The following is a 12,353-nucleotide window of genomic DNA, read 5'->3' as shown; positions in this document are numbered from 1 at the left end:
GTACAAGCAAACGATGAAATCATTCATCCGTGGCGATCGAATGCTTCAGCAAGTGGGGAAGGAAGCCTGCAACATGCCGATATCGCTAATGCGCTCCTGAAAATCATACGAGACATATTTATTTTTAAATAAATTTTATGTTTTCCTGGTGTATCAACCCACCTAAAATGAAGAAATTGAAAGAACTTTAGAATGATATCGCGTTTCACCATTTTCACGTGCAAACAGATTAAACCACACCTACCCCACGTGCAAAAGCGCCTGATAGTCACGGATGAATAATTTAATCGTAATATTGCACAAAATATAGTCAAATGATCACATGTGAAATTGTAAATATTTTATTTTTATTTTTACTGAAATATTTAAGTTTGAAAAGATTGGGGTTAGAAAAGTTTTCTAATAGCATACGGGACATGCATCTAAAACGAAAACAGCTAAGTTTGTTCAATCATTGAACTATTTATGATTATGATTATGTTCAAAATATAAGTCTAACATTTGTTTTTATTGCAACCAAAATAACTGATTGAGCGTATTTCTGATATCTTCTTGTCCCGTACTTTATGTCTCGTATATTACAATAGATGTGAAGTCCCGACTTCATTTTGGTACGGGACATTCCGCAGTCTTTTGTCAGGAAACGTCATTAGAATGATTGTTGTAAATATCCGACAATGATCGGAAAGCACTTTTACCAGGTATGTGATTATGAAGGGTAGATTTCATGAATAATGTCAGACTCTCAGTATACTTCAACTAGAAAGGTTTCTGGCTTAACGTTTGTCTCGTAGATTTATTCAATTTGGCGATATATTATATATTAAGCATGTATAGTGCAGCAATTATTTTTGGTATTATCTAATCTCAATAATATATTATATCATAGTGCGTATTACTTTTGTTGAAATGATCTACCGATGTTCGGTTATGGTGTTTTTGATTCCAAACACATAGTTTTGTTTGCCAATTTTTTGCTAGCGACAAGCAGCTTTGCATATGATTGCCAACATATAACATCTATTATACATTTTGTTTTCAGTCTGAACAAGAAAACTTGATTTACAATTTTAACACATGTATCAAGTAACCATAATATGTGTATTCTTTTTTTCATAGAACAATTCAGTTTAATACAGGCATTCCCCTCATCTTTGCGACACCAATCGTCCTGGTTAAGTGGGATTGAGTCTTCAAATGTTTGCGCTGTCAAATGGTGCTAAATATTGCATTCATTTATTAATAACATTATGTAAAAGGTTACGTCATGGGTTTATACAAGTTATTAAATGCCAATTTTATATCACATTAAACTGTCATTGATAAATGTGGTAGTTTTAAATTATCAATGGGGTTATCTCTTTAAAACTACTTAATAATTAACATAAATCAAGACATAGCTTCCGATCTGATACAGTGTCGTTCGAACTGAAACATGTACATTTATCTTTAAATGTATTTTAAGGATTATCGATTCAATTGGAGAGATGACATGAAATTTTATAGGCTAAAAGTCATATCGATAAAAATGATAAATGCTTTTGTCTTTGATTATCTAAACTATGCACGAAAGAGGGAAAGATAGATAATGCGAATTTTCTATTGTTTAAACACGATTTACATCGACAAAGGTGGTTGAATTTCGGGAGATTTATTTAAACATGAAATGATTTAAGCCTACGTACATGTTTGTTATTTGCTAACAAGGAAACATGATGTCCCTAATTTCTTATTTAGTGCAGTTAGTGATTCAAATTAAGCGTGAATTTGTTTGTATAATTTTAAATCTGGATTACGTATGTGCACACGATATTTCCTGAAATATCGCATAGGGATTTTATTGCTGCGATGTGGTAAGACGAGATGTGTTGCTTCAAATGCGCACACCTACATATACAAGTGATATTTGTGCTTGTGGTATTGCGCGTTAAATACGTATTTTCTTCCGCAAACTATATTACAGTCGCCAAAGGAATACTGTAGGTGTACCTTGATATGCGAATTTTTGGGTTGTACCTATTAAAGTGTGGAGTTACTTAAATAGATACCTAAATATATTTTTCATAAAGAATATGAAACAGGTCTAAGTTAACATTTCTCGAAGGCGGGGATATACTTCTAGCGTTACTACATTGGACATGTGCTATTCTAATGCTATTTCTAAAAAAATCAAGGCCTTTGAAACATTAAATCATTGAAAATACATTATTTAAATAAGCGAAAATTCACTGACTATAAACATCGGCTTTGTTTACGTGTCAATATTACACTCGCCGATTGGTATTAATTAACGACCCCTTATGCAGCGGAAATGGCGACGTCGACCGTCGTTCTGCATGTTGTCTGCAGTGCCGGTAATGTTGACGACACACAGGTCCACACATTCTGCTTGCGGGAGGTAGTAAACATAAACAAAGATTAAGGAGTAGTGCCTGTGTTACAGGTCAATTAAATAGTTGTCATTAGTCTCCTCAATCTAAGTAATGATTTTGACATGTTATTGATGTGAATCCGAGAGCGACATAGTTAGTTCTATCGCTTATTGAGAAACGTTCACATATTTTTTCTTATAACGTAAGAACCAAACTTGAAAAAAGTATCCATGTGATTTATTTTTTGTTCGAAAAATACTTCTTATAAATTAGTAGTTCATAAGGTATTATTTGTTTATGGCAAGGTAATAATGTCGTGTTCAAATCAACCAAAGTATTATTTACTATTAAAGCTTAGTTAGAAAAATGAAATGTTTTCGTTGATATTTGTTTACATGAACTGAGTAATGAAACAACAGGAGCGTCTAACAGATAATTTAAAACAAACGTGGTATTATCGTCCAGCAAGATTGTGTTGTTACTATTTGGGAAATCGTCTGGATAATTGTTTTAATAAACATCAGGCCACCTCAAGAAGTTGTTTTTATAAATAAAATATTTTCTCAAATATTAACGTGATTTAGTTATTACGTGACACATAACGTAACACTTACAATTTGCAAGGAATCAATAACAAAACACAAAATAGAAAATAAAAATTAAAGCGTAGCATTACATTTTGATTACAAACCAATACAGTATAATATGACACAGTGGCTAAATGTCCACACGATGAACTGAATTTAAACTTGCTGATGCATGTATACAATACAAGTTTGGGCTATTAAAGTCTCTACCTTTAATAAGACTTTAGAAGCAAGCAACATATCCGACGTAGCCAAGATATTTGTATTTTGAAAACTTAGCCGCATTCTTGGAACACGGGGCTTATAACATGAGCGTAGTGTCCTCTCACTTAAGCCTAAAGATCGACGATAGAAGACCGTAGGGCTCTACATTCATTAAAGGAAACAAACTTGTTGCAAGGTTAAAATTCGCATTCTTCCGTCAAGCTATAAGAGTGAACTATTTATATTTTCAGAAGCACTGATTCCGAAGATGAAGGCAATTTTCCCGATACCATCATTGAAACAGTTGCACGCGCAAACACGACGGCAACAGAACATGCGCACGTTTTACCGGAAATACGTGCGGTGCCATGTCCAATGCACACCAAACGACACGAAATAGGTGGCGTATATAGCACAGATATTCGCTCTCCTAGATTACAAAAGCATTTACAATTAGCACGGCAAGCAAAAAACGTATCCAGTCAACAAACACAAGGAGCGGGTAAAACCATAAACGTGCGAATCCCGGAACAATTTCCTACGAAAACGCCGCCCAAGTTTCCTAGGAACATGTCCTCAAAGGATTACGTCATGACATGGCTTGTTCACGGATCGGATCCACTAGGATCAAATCATTTTCCAGAAATCATTCCGAATTCCATTTAGGCTGAGGAAAGTAACCATAAATAAAAATCGAAACCAAGACTCTCTAGAGCCAGTTTTGCGGACTAATACGTTCAATAATAAATACACGGCAGTGCTTTAATTTCTATATCATTGGGATTTTCGCTTTGTGCTGTTATTTATGTTATATGTGATATTTAAAAAAAATCATGTTTATGATCTCAGATATATTTTTTAAAGAAGCTAAAAGTTTCCATCTTGTCTTCCTTTTGAATGTCTTTCATGCTTATCGATGCCTTGTGGAGTTTATATCTAAGAAATCAATGATCGTAATTCGATGAACCCTTAAGGGATGCTTTATTAACATAATGTGTGCACTGAACGATTGTATTCCGCTTCAATGATAAGTCTTAGGATTCATGGGACTTTGACGAGCTGTTACAAGAGTACATGATGGAAATACTTATTTAGTTGGGTCTATTAAAAAAACGTTGTCCAAAAAGAATACTGCTTTCCGGGAAGTTTGATACTGAGGTGATGACGGTAATGTGCATATTTTAACGAATCGTAATAATTGTGCGATTGACCTCATTTTAGGCCCGTGAAATTATTTTGAAATTCGACAATATGTTTGTAACAAGAGACATGTTTTCAGCTTTAGTTGTTATGGCAACAGCAGTTGAAGAGGGACTAAAATACTTAAAGATGCATGACCAATAGGCTAGATACATTTTTTACAAGATAAGTCGAACCAATCGAGTGGTTTGAGAGATTATTTGATGAAAAAAATAGGAAATTGTAATAAATATATGTGCGTTTATTGATAATCATCAATCGCAATCGACAAAATAATAACTTGTATTTCTTTTCATCGATAATTTAGAAAACAAAACACACACTAAGGTTACCAATTTAGACGTTAAACATCACTTATTTAAAGGGACCGTCAACCACGAATGACGAAAAAAGAAATGTTCTAAAATACCGTATTTTTGTTACACTTATTTGTTTATATTGATTTAAATATCACGAGTATATTACATTACTTGAAAAAAGTTTATATTTTCAGTATATTCGGTAAAATTTCGCGATGTGAAATCGAACGTACATCGCGAAAATAGGTCACATAACGATATACACACTATAGATAACGCAAGTAGATTGATCATTTTATATATAAAATATATACAATTCACTACGCATGCACAATTTGCATTCCTGTGTTTACCACGGTCGTGATGATGATGATCAATCTACTTGCGTTATGTATAGTTAACTGGTAGTTTCCTGGTACACATACCCAGTAAAATTGTATTATCGAATATATGAAAATATTAAAACTTAACAACTTTTTTCAAGTAATGTAATATACTAGTCGTGATATTTTAATCAATATAAACTAATAATTGTAAAAAAATACGGTATTTTAGAAATTTTCTTTTTTTCGTCATTCGTGGTTGACGGTCCCTTTAATAAGCCTACGTGTAGTAGTTGTTGTGTATCAGCTTTTGTTTCTGATTCCAGGTTCAGGTATGTATCTCTTTCCTTTGCGTTCGTGTTCTTTAAAGCTATTTATGTTATAAATATGAAAACAAGTCTCTTTAAACATGATTAAGGATATTAATCCCATTTATATTTAAAGGGAAATAACTTTTAGATTAATCAACGGTCCGGACAAGCACGACTTGATAACAATTCGCATCATCCCTTGGCAGGGAAGCTGTTCAAAATGTATCTGTATGTTCAATCGGCTTATGCGTTCGAGATAATACAAAGAATTCCACTGAAATTCATTGAATGTAAGTAAATGAAATAACTCCCTGAAAAATCATGAGAGCGGAAAGGGCTAATATTATCAAATGTCTATCAAATTGTCAATAATACTGCTGGCATTATGTTAAGGTCATTTAAGGTGAAAAGCTGGGTAAAACAGCTATGCCGAAAAAAAACATGAGTGTTCTATACCGATGTTAAGGTCAGAGACTGGTTGACACCGTGTGAACTACTAGGGTAACAAGTAATGCTTGAACAACAAAAAACGGGTCAACAGCGCTGTCTTTATGACTACCTAATTCGTGTGTAAAAAGTACTGCTCGAATGTTTATTGTTTTCATTAATTATTTTGCGATTTAAAAAGCTATACGCTAATTTTGTTAAATGAGTTGCGTCTAAAATTATGCAATAGCGAACAACTTTAGTGCCTTCAGCGCTTTGATTTGATCTCGGGGTTATGATAAAGTGAGTCAATTGTACAGCGTTCGTTTGGTCTCGGGTTCGTAATATAGCATTCGGTGGGTTTTGGTTCTGATAATATTGACAGAGCCATTGCGTTCAGTGCGTCGGATTCTGTTCAATGTTATTATAATCATGAACTGTGGGTATCTGGTTCTGATATAATTGACAGGGTCATTGCGTTCAGTGAGTCGGATTCTGTTAAAGTGGAATTACAGTCACGATCTGCGAGTATGTGGTTCTGATATAGTCGATGTGGTCAGCGCCTTCTGTGAGATCCGTCTCTATAAGTTGTGAGAATATTTGCAATGGTTCTTTGGCCTCGTGCTCTGGTATAATTGGTTTAATACCTTATGTATATTACTGGAAGAATAATGATTGTAACCACGTTCTTTGAGTCTCTTGTTATGATATATTGAGTATATCGGCAAGACGGTCTGTGAATATCGGATTCTTTTATTGTATATATAGACACCACGATCTTTGGATCTCGGGTTCTGATATAGTGGGGTTAGACACCACGTTTTGTGGTCGTGATGATGATGATCAAGTAGATAGATGATGATCAATCTACTTGCGTTATGTATAGTTAACTGGTAGTTTCCTGGTACACATACCCAGTAAAATTGTATTATCGAATATATGAAAATATTAAAACTTAACAACTTTTTTCAAGTAATGTAATATACTAGTCGTGATATTTTAATCAATATAAACTAATAATTGTAAAAAAATACGGTATTTTAGAACTTTTCTTTTTTTCGTCATTCGTGGTTGACGGTCCCTTTAATAAGCCTACGTGTAGTAGTTGTTGTGTATCAGCTTTTGTTTCTGATTCCAGGTTCAGGTATGTATCTCTTTCCTTTGCGTTCGTGTTCTTTAAAGCTATTTATGTTATAAATATGAAAACAAGTCTCTTTAAACATGATTAAGGATATTAATCCCATTTATATTTAAAGGGAAATAACTTTTAGATTAATCAACGGTCCGGACAAGCACGACTTGATAACAATTCGCATCATCCCTTGGCAGGGAAGCTGTTCAAAATGTATCTGTATGTTCAATCGGCTTATGCGTTCGAGATAATACAAAGAATTCCACTGAAATTCATTGAATGTAAGTAAATGAAATAACCTCTGAAAAATCATGAGAGCGGAAAGGGCTAATATTATCAAATGTCTATCAAATTGTCAATAATACTGCTGGCATTATGTTAAGGTCATTTAAGGTGAAAAGCTGGGTAAAACAGCTATGCCGAAAAAAAAACATGAGTGTTCTATACCGATGTTAAGGTCAGAGACTGGTTGGCACCGTGTGAACTACTAGGGTAACAAGTAATGCTTGAACAACAAAAAACGGGTCAACAGCGCTGTCTTTATGACTACCTAATTCGTGTGTAAAAAGTACTGCTCGAATGTTTATTTTTTTCATTAATTATTTTGCGATTTAAAAAGCTATAAGCTAATTTTGTTAAATGAGTTGCGTCTAAAATTATGCAATAGCGAACAACTTTAGTGCCTTCAGCGCTTTGATTTGATCTCGGGGTTATGATAAAGTGAGTCAATTGTACAGCGTTCGTTTGGTCTCGGGTCGTAATATAGCATTCGGTGGGTTTTGGTTCTGATAATATTGACAGAGCAATTGCGTTCAGTGCGTCGGATTCTGTTCAATGTTATTATAATCATGAACTGTGGGTATCTGGTTCTGATATAATTGACAGCGTCATTGCGTTCAGTGAGTCGGATTCTGTTAAAGTGGAATTACAGTCACGATCTGTGAGTATGTGGTTCTGATATAGTCGATGTGGTCAGCGCCTTCTGTGAGATCCGTCTCTATAAGTTGTGAGAATATTTGCAATGGTTCATTGGCCTCGTGCTCTGGTATAATTGGTTTAATACCTTATGTATATTACTGGAAGAATAATGATTGTAACCACGTTCTTTGAGTCTCTTGTTATGATATATTGAGTATATCGGCAAGACGGTCTGTGAATATCGGATTCTTTTATTGTATATATAGACACCACGATCTTTGGATCTCGGGTTCTGATATAGTGGGGTTAGACACCACGTTTTGTCTGAGGTTCAAATGTGTGTATAAATGACATAGCAGGTATATAGGCTTACATGTTTTCTCCAGAAGCTGCTTTTTATTTATATTGACGACCAAAAACTTCTAATAAACTTTTTTATTGCTGTAACACATATGTCATGGACATTGAGTCTATAAGTTTTTCACAGAGTTTTGAATATAAAGGGAATATTTACTATCAGCATTCAATGATGAATTGTATAATTTTGTTCTTTAACCCAACGATTCTGTTTAATCTACACTTGGTAGTAGACAAACCCATAATGGAAGGTTATTTAATAAAGTCAAAATAGGTTAACAAATGTAAAGTTTTTCTCCCTTGAGCAATAAACTATGCCACTCTAATACTGCAAAGTATAGGTACTTGTGTGAGCGAGCTTAATACGGCAGATAATTCTGTGATTAGGATAGTGTCTATGAAATTTGAAGACGATTGAAACTGTCTTTAAACCATCGATGTGTTAATTAAAATGGCAGAAGGTAAAACAATATAAACATATTTAATACGCGGACTGATACCAATAAAAAGTATTCGAATTCAAAATACCTGTCAATGTCTCGTATTCTGTTTAATATGAACTTTTTAAATACAAATAACCTTTGATTTTTAATATTTTCCAATCTTTGTCGTAGGGAGATCATCACGAATGTGATCAATTAAACGTCCCCAAGTAAATCTGGTTCTAAGGGCAACATGCATCGTTAAATAGGTATTGTCGGTATTCGTTAAATCTTGAAAGCCTGTTTATTTTAGGATCACATTCACATGAATGAAATGGCAAATTGAAAACCCTAACAATACATTTAATTACATCATTTGTCTCGTTGAGTCTTATATTGGCTGATTTGCAGTTATGCTTTATTAGACTGAAAAGACTAAGTATTTCACTAATTAAATCACATTTCTACATTTGTGCAAGCTAACGATAAAATTATTAATTCTTGACGACAAGACGCATAAGCACGAAGGGTAGGTATCGTTTCATCTTTTTGCACATGGAAAAGGTGAAGCGCGATATAATTGTTATGCCATTTGAATTTATGTGGGTTGAGAAACCAGAAAAAAAACTACATTAATCTAATTTTTTTAATATGGCTCGAATGAATATTAAGGAGCGCAACCGCGCGGATGACATGTTTCAGGCTACCAACCCCACGTGCTAAAGCATCCGATGGTCACGGATTAATGATTTTATCGTAAGCGTGACGTCAAATGAGTGCATGTAGAATTTAAAATCAAAATCCTTACTCATAACTATTGAAATTGTAGCACACAGTGCTCCGATAATAAATTCGAATCAAGTAACTCAAACTGATCAATACGTGAAAATAATAACGCCCCACTCGCAAGTCCATAACTAGTCAATAACACTCGATCCTCGACACGTTACACAAGACAAATTTCCTATTTGATTATTTACCCATACTCTACCATTTAACACTTGAAAACCAGAAATTAAGCAAACAATCACATTTCTTGGTTACATTTTCATCTTGCCTTATCCTCGGCAAAATAATATATGCCACATAATCATCTGGTCATTAATCGAAACATTGTAAATCATCATTTTCGACATTATCAGGCTTTTTACCACTAATTCTTGCGATTAAGTCACCACAAACAATAACCGCACATTTTTTATTAAAATTACGTTGTTATTAAATGATATCGTTTACAATTAAATTACAGATGCCTTCGTTTACAAACATTTCTCTACTTCATCCTTGTAGCACATTATATATAAAAGCAGAGTTAAACATCACTACTGCTTTTAAACATGGCCTTTCAATTTAATACATCTAAAACAATCATCGTACACGTCCAAACATTCATTATCGTTTTTCAATTCATATGAGATAACTATAATTATCCCCCACTATCTCTTTTTGAGCTTTTTAATTTAACACTTCTGTTTAATAAATACGCAAAGAAACTCATCTACAGAGTAATTATACAGTTTATTTGACTATGTTTCAGTAAACAATAAAATGTATTTATTGCAAAAAGTTCTCTCATTTCGACCGACTTTGATTGTAGGACATAAGCCCCCCAGGACAACCCCCCCCCCCCCCCCCAATGAAAAAATGAACATTTGGACAATTGCCCCCCAGTAGAAATGACAGGTAGGATATAAGCCCCCCAGTGCTTATTTTGCATCTGGACATTTGCCCCCCAGTGCTTATTTTAGAAGTGAACATTTGCCCCCCAGTGCTAATATCATATGTTGTTTCCATTAAACTAGTATATCTCTGTCTTTGGATTCATTATTATTTCATATCTCACAAATATATAATCATAGAAACTTGGATCGTTATAATTTGAAATAAAAAAGGTCCAGAAACACACTTGAATTTCCTAATCTTAGGTAAAACAAACATCTTAAAGAATTGTTCTTTAATTAATCAATCAAAAGGATTATCAGCTTGTTAAAGGTGTGACATGTGGCTTTGATCATATACTTGTTAATGAAAATGAATGGCTTCTTTATTTAATCAATCAAAAGGATTATCAATAATAATTATCATAACTTAGTACAAATAATGATAATTAAAGTGAACACATATAACAACATTTAAAGGCAATTATTTTTGTAGTTACATTGTTTGAGTGACAATTAACTAAAACTTAGTATATAACGAAACTATCACATTTCAAATGATACATTTCATCATGGAAATTATTAAGAGTAATAAAGGGTCTGAGAAATTACTGAAGGATGGGTACTCTTACACCAAAAAGAAGTCTCGTAAAGAATCAATACATTGGGAATGTTCCAAGCGCAGAAGCGCTTCATGTAAAGGAATCCCTTCCATTATATAAGCCTTTCAGTGGTGGTAATCGGATAAATGGATTATCATCTCAAAGGTTTTGAGTAATCAGGTGGTGATAATTGGACATGATTATCTGCTCAATCGAGTAATGTCATTGAAAATTAGGCACTGGGGGGCAAATGTCCACTTCTAAAATAAGCACTGGGGGGGCAAATGTCCAGATGCAAAATAAGCACTGGGGGGCTTATATCCTACCTGTCATTTCTACTGGGGGGCAATTGTCCAAATGTTCATTTTTTCATTGGGGGGGGGGGTTTGTCCTGGGGGGCTTATGTCTGGATCCCACCGACTTTATTTTAGTGTAACGTTTTCCAACAAGTCCCAGTACATTTAACATACTAAGTCAAATCCCCGTGTTCTCTCTACATCTGTCCTATTTCTGGTCCAGTTCACCGCGGTTGGCTGCGCGCTATTATTAGCACCGCAACTTGAATTTTGTCCAACACCCTGTGTCTTTCTGTTTATATATATATATATATATATATATATATATATATATATATATATATATATATATATATATATATATATATATATATATATACATGTATATATATATATATATATATATATAGTGTTTACATTTTAGATGCTAGCCTGAGGTAAATTGATTAGATTTTTAGTAAAGTTTGTAACTGTATCTAAAAATCCAATTGCAGATGTGATATTAGATAGTAATTGCATTTCTTTCAGCAATAAGCACACGTACTCATCATTAGCCGAACACAAATTATCAGAGACTGCAATCACGTATGAGAATACTCGTGAAGCTGCAGGTACATTAACTATGATTCATATATTGGTATAATTTGTTATTTGAAATAATTTGGATCAGTTTAGTTGCGAGTGATATGTTTACTCTCAAAAACGTATGCGACCATCTCATATTGTCTATAGTATACCGAAAACCGATTGAATACAAATATGTAAAATTTTTGTAGGTTATGCGGAGTATGTCAATATAAGGATTCATAAATGAAGACTCCCGTCGACAACGAACTGGACTCGATGAACATTTTTTTATATGTGATAAAACTGGTTGCATATGAACAAACAAACAAAGTTAATGTATTCCAATAAATCGAAGCATTGACGACATTTTCTTGGACTTTGGCCTCAAGTCTAATAATGCTTTAAAATGTAAATACTGTGAAACCATTTATTTTCGACAGCACAAAATTTCGTCATTTTTATAAAAATGACGATTTCGTCAGCACTTAAATTCGCCGATTTCTGATTTTGAATTTTAAAAAATGCGTCAGTCAATATCCGATTTGTGTGTAATACATATTCGCGATCAATCGCAGTTGCGAAAAATCGTGATACGAATGCGGGAACACACTTGAGAATCACTGCAGGAGGTGGCGCCTGTTTGTCACATGCCAATTAACTAGTCTTTTGTTATCAAGGG

Source organism: Dreissena polymorpha, chromosome 3, assembly GCF_020536995.1.
Source record: "Dreissena polymorpha isolate Duluth1 chromosome 3, UMN_Dpol_1.0, whole genome shotgun sequence".
NCBI lineage: Eukaryota > Metazoa > Mollusca > Bivalvia > Myida > Dreissenidae > Dreissena > Dreissena polymorpha.
The sequence above is the reverse complement of the archived record's forward strand: the minus strand, read 5'-3'. Positions refer to the sequence as shown.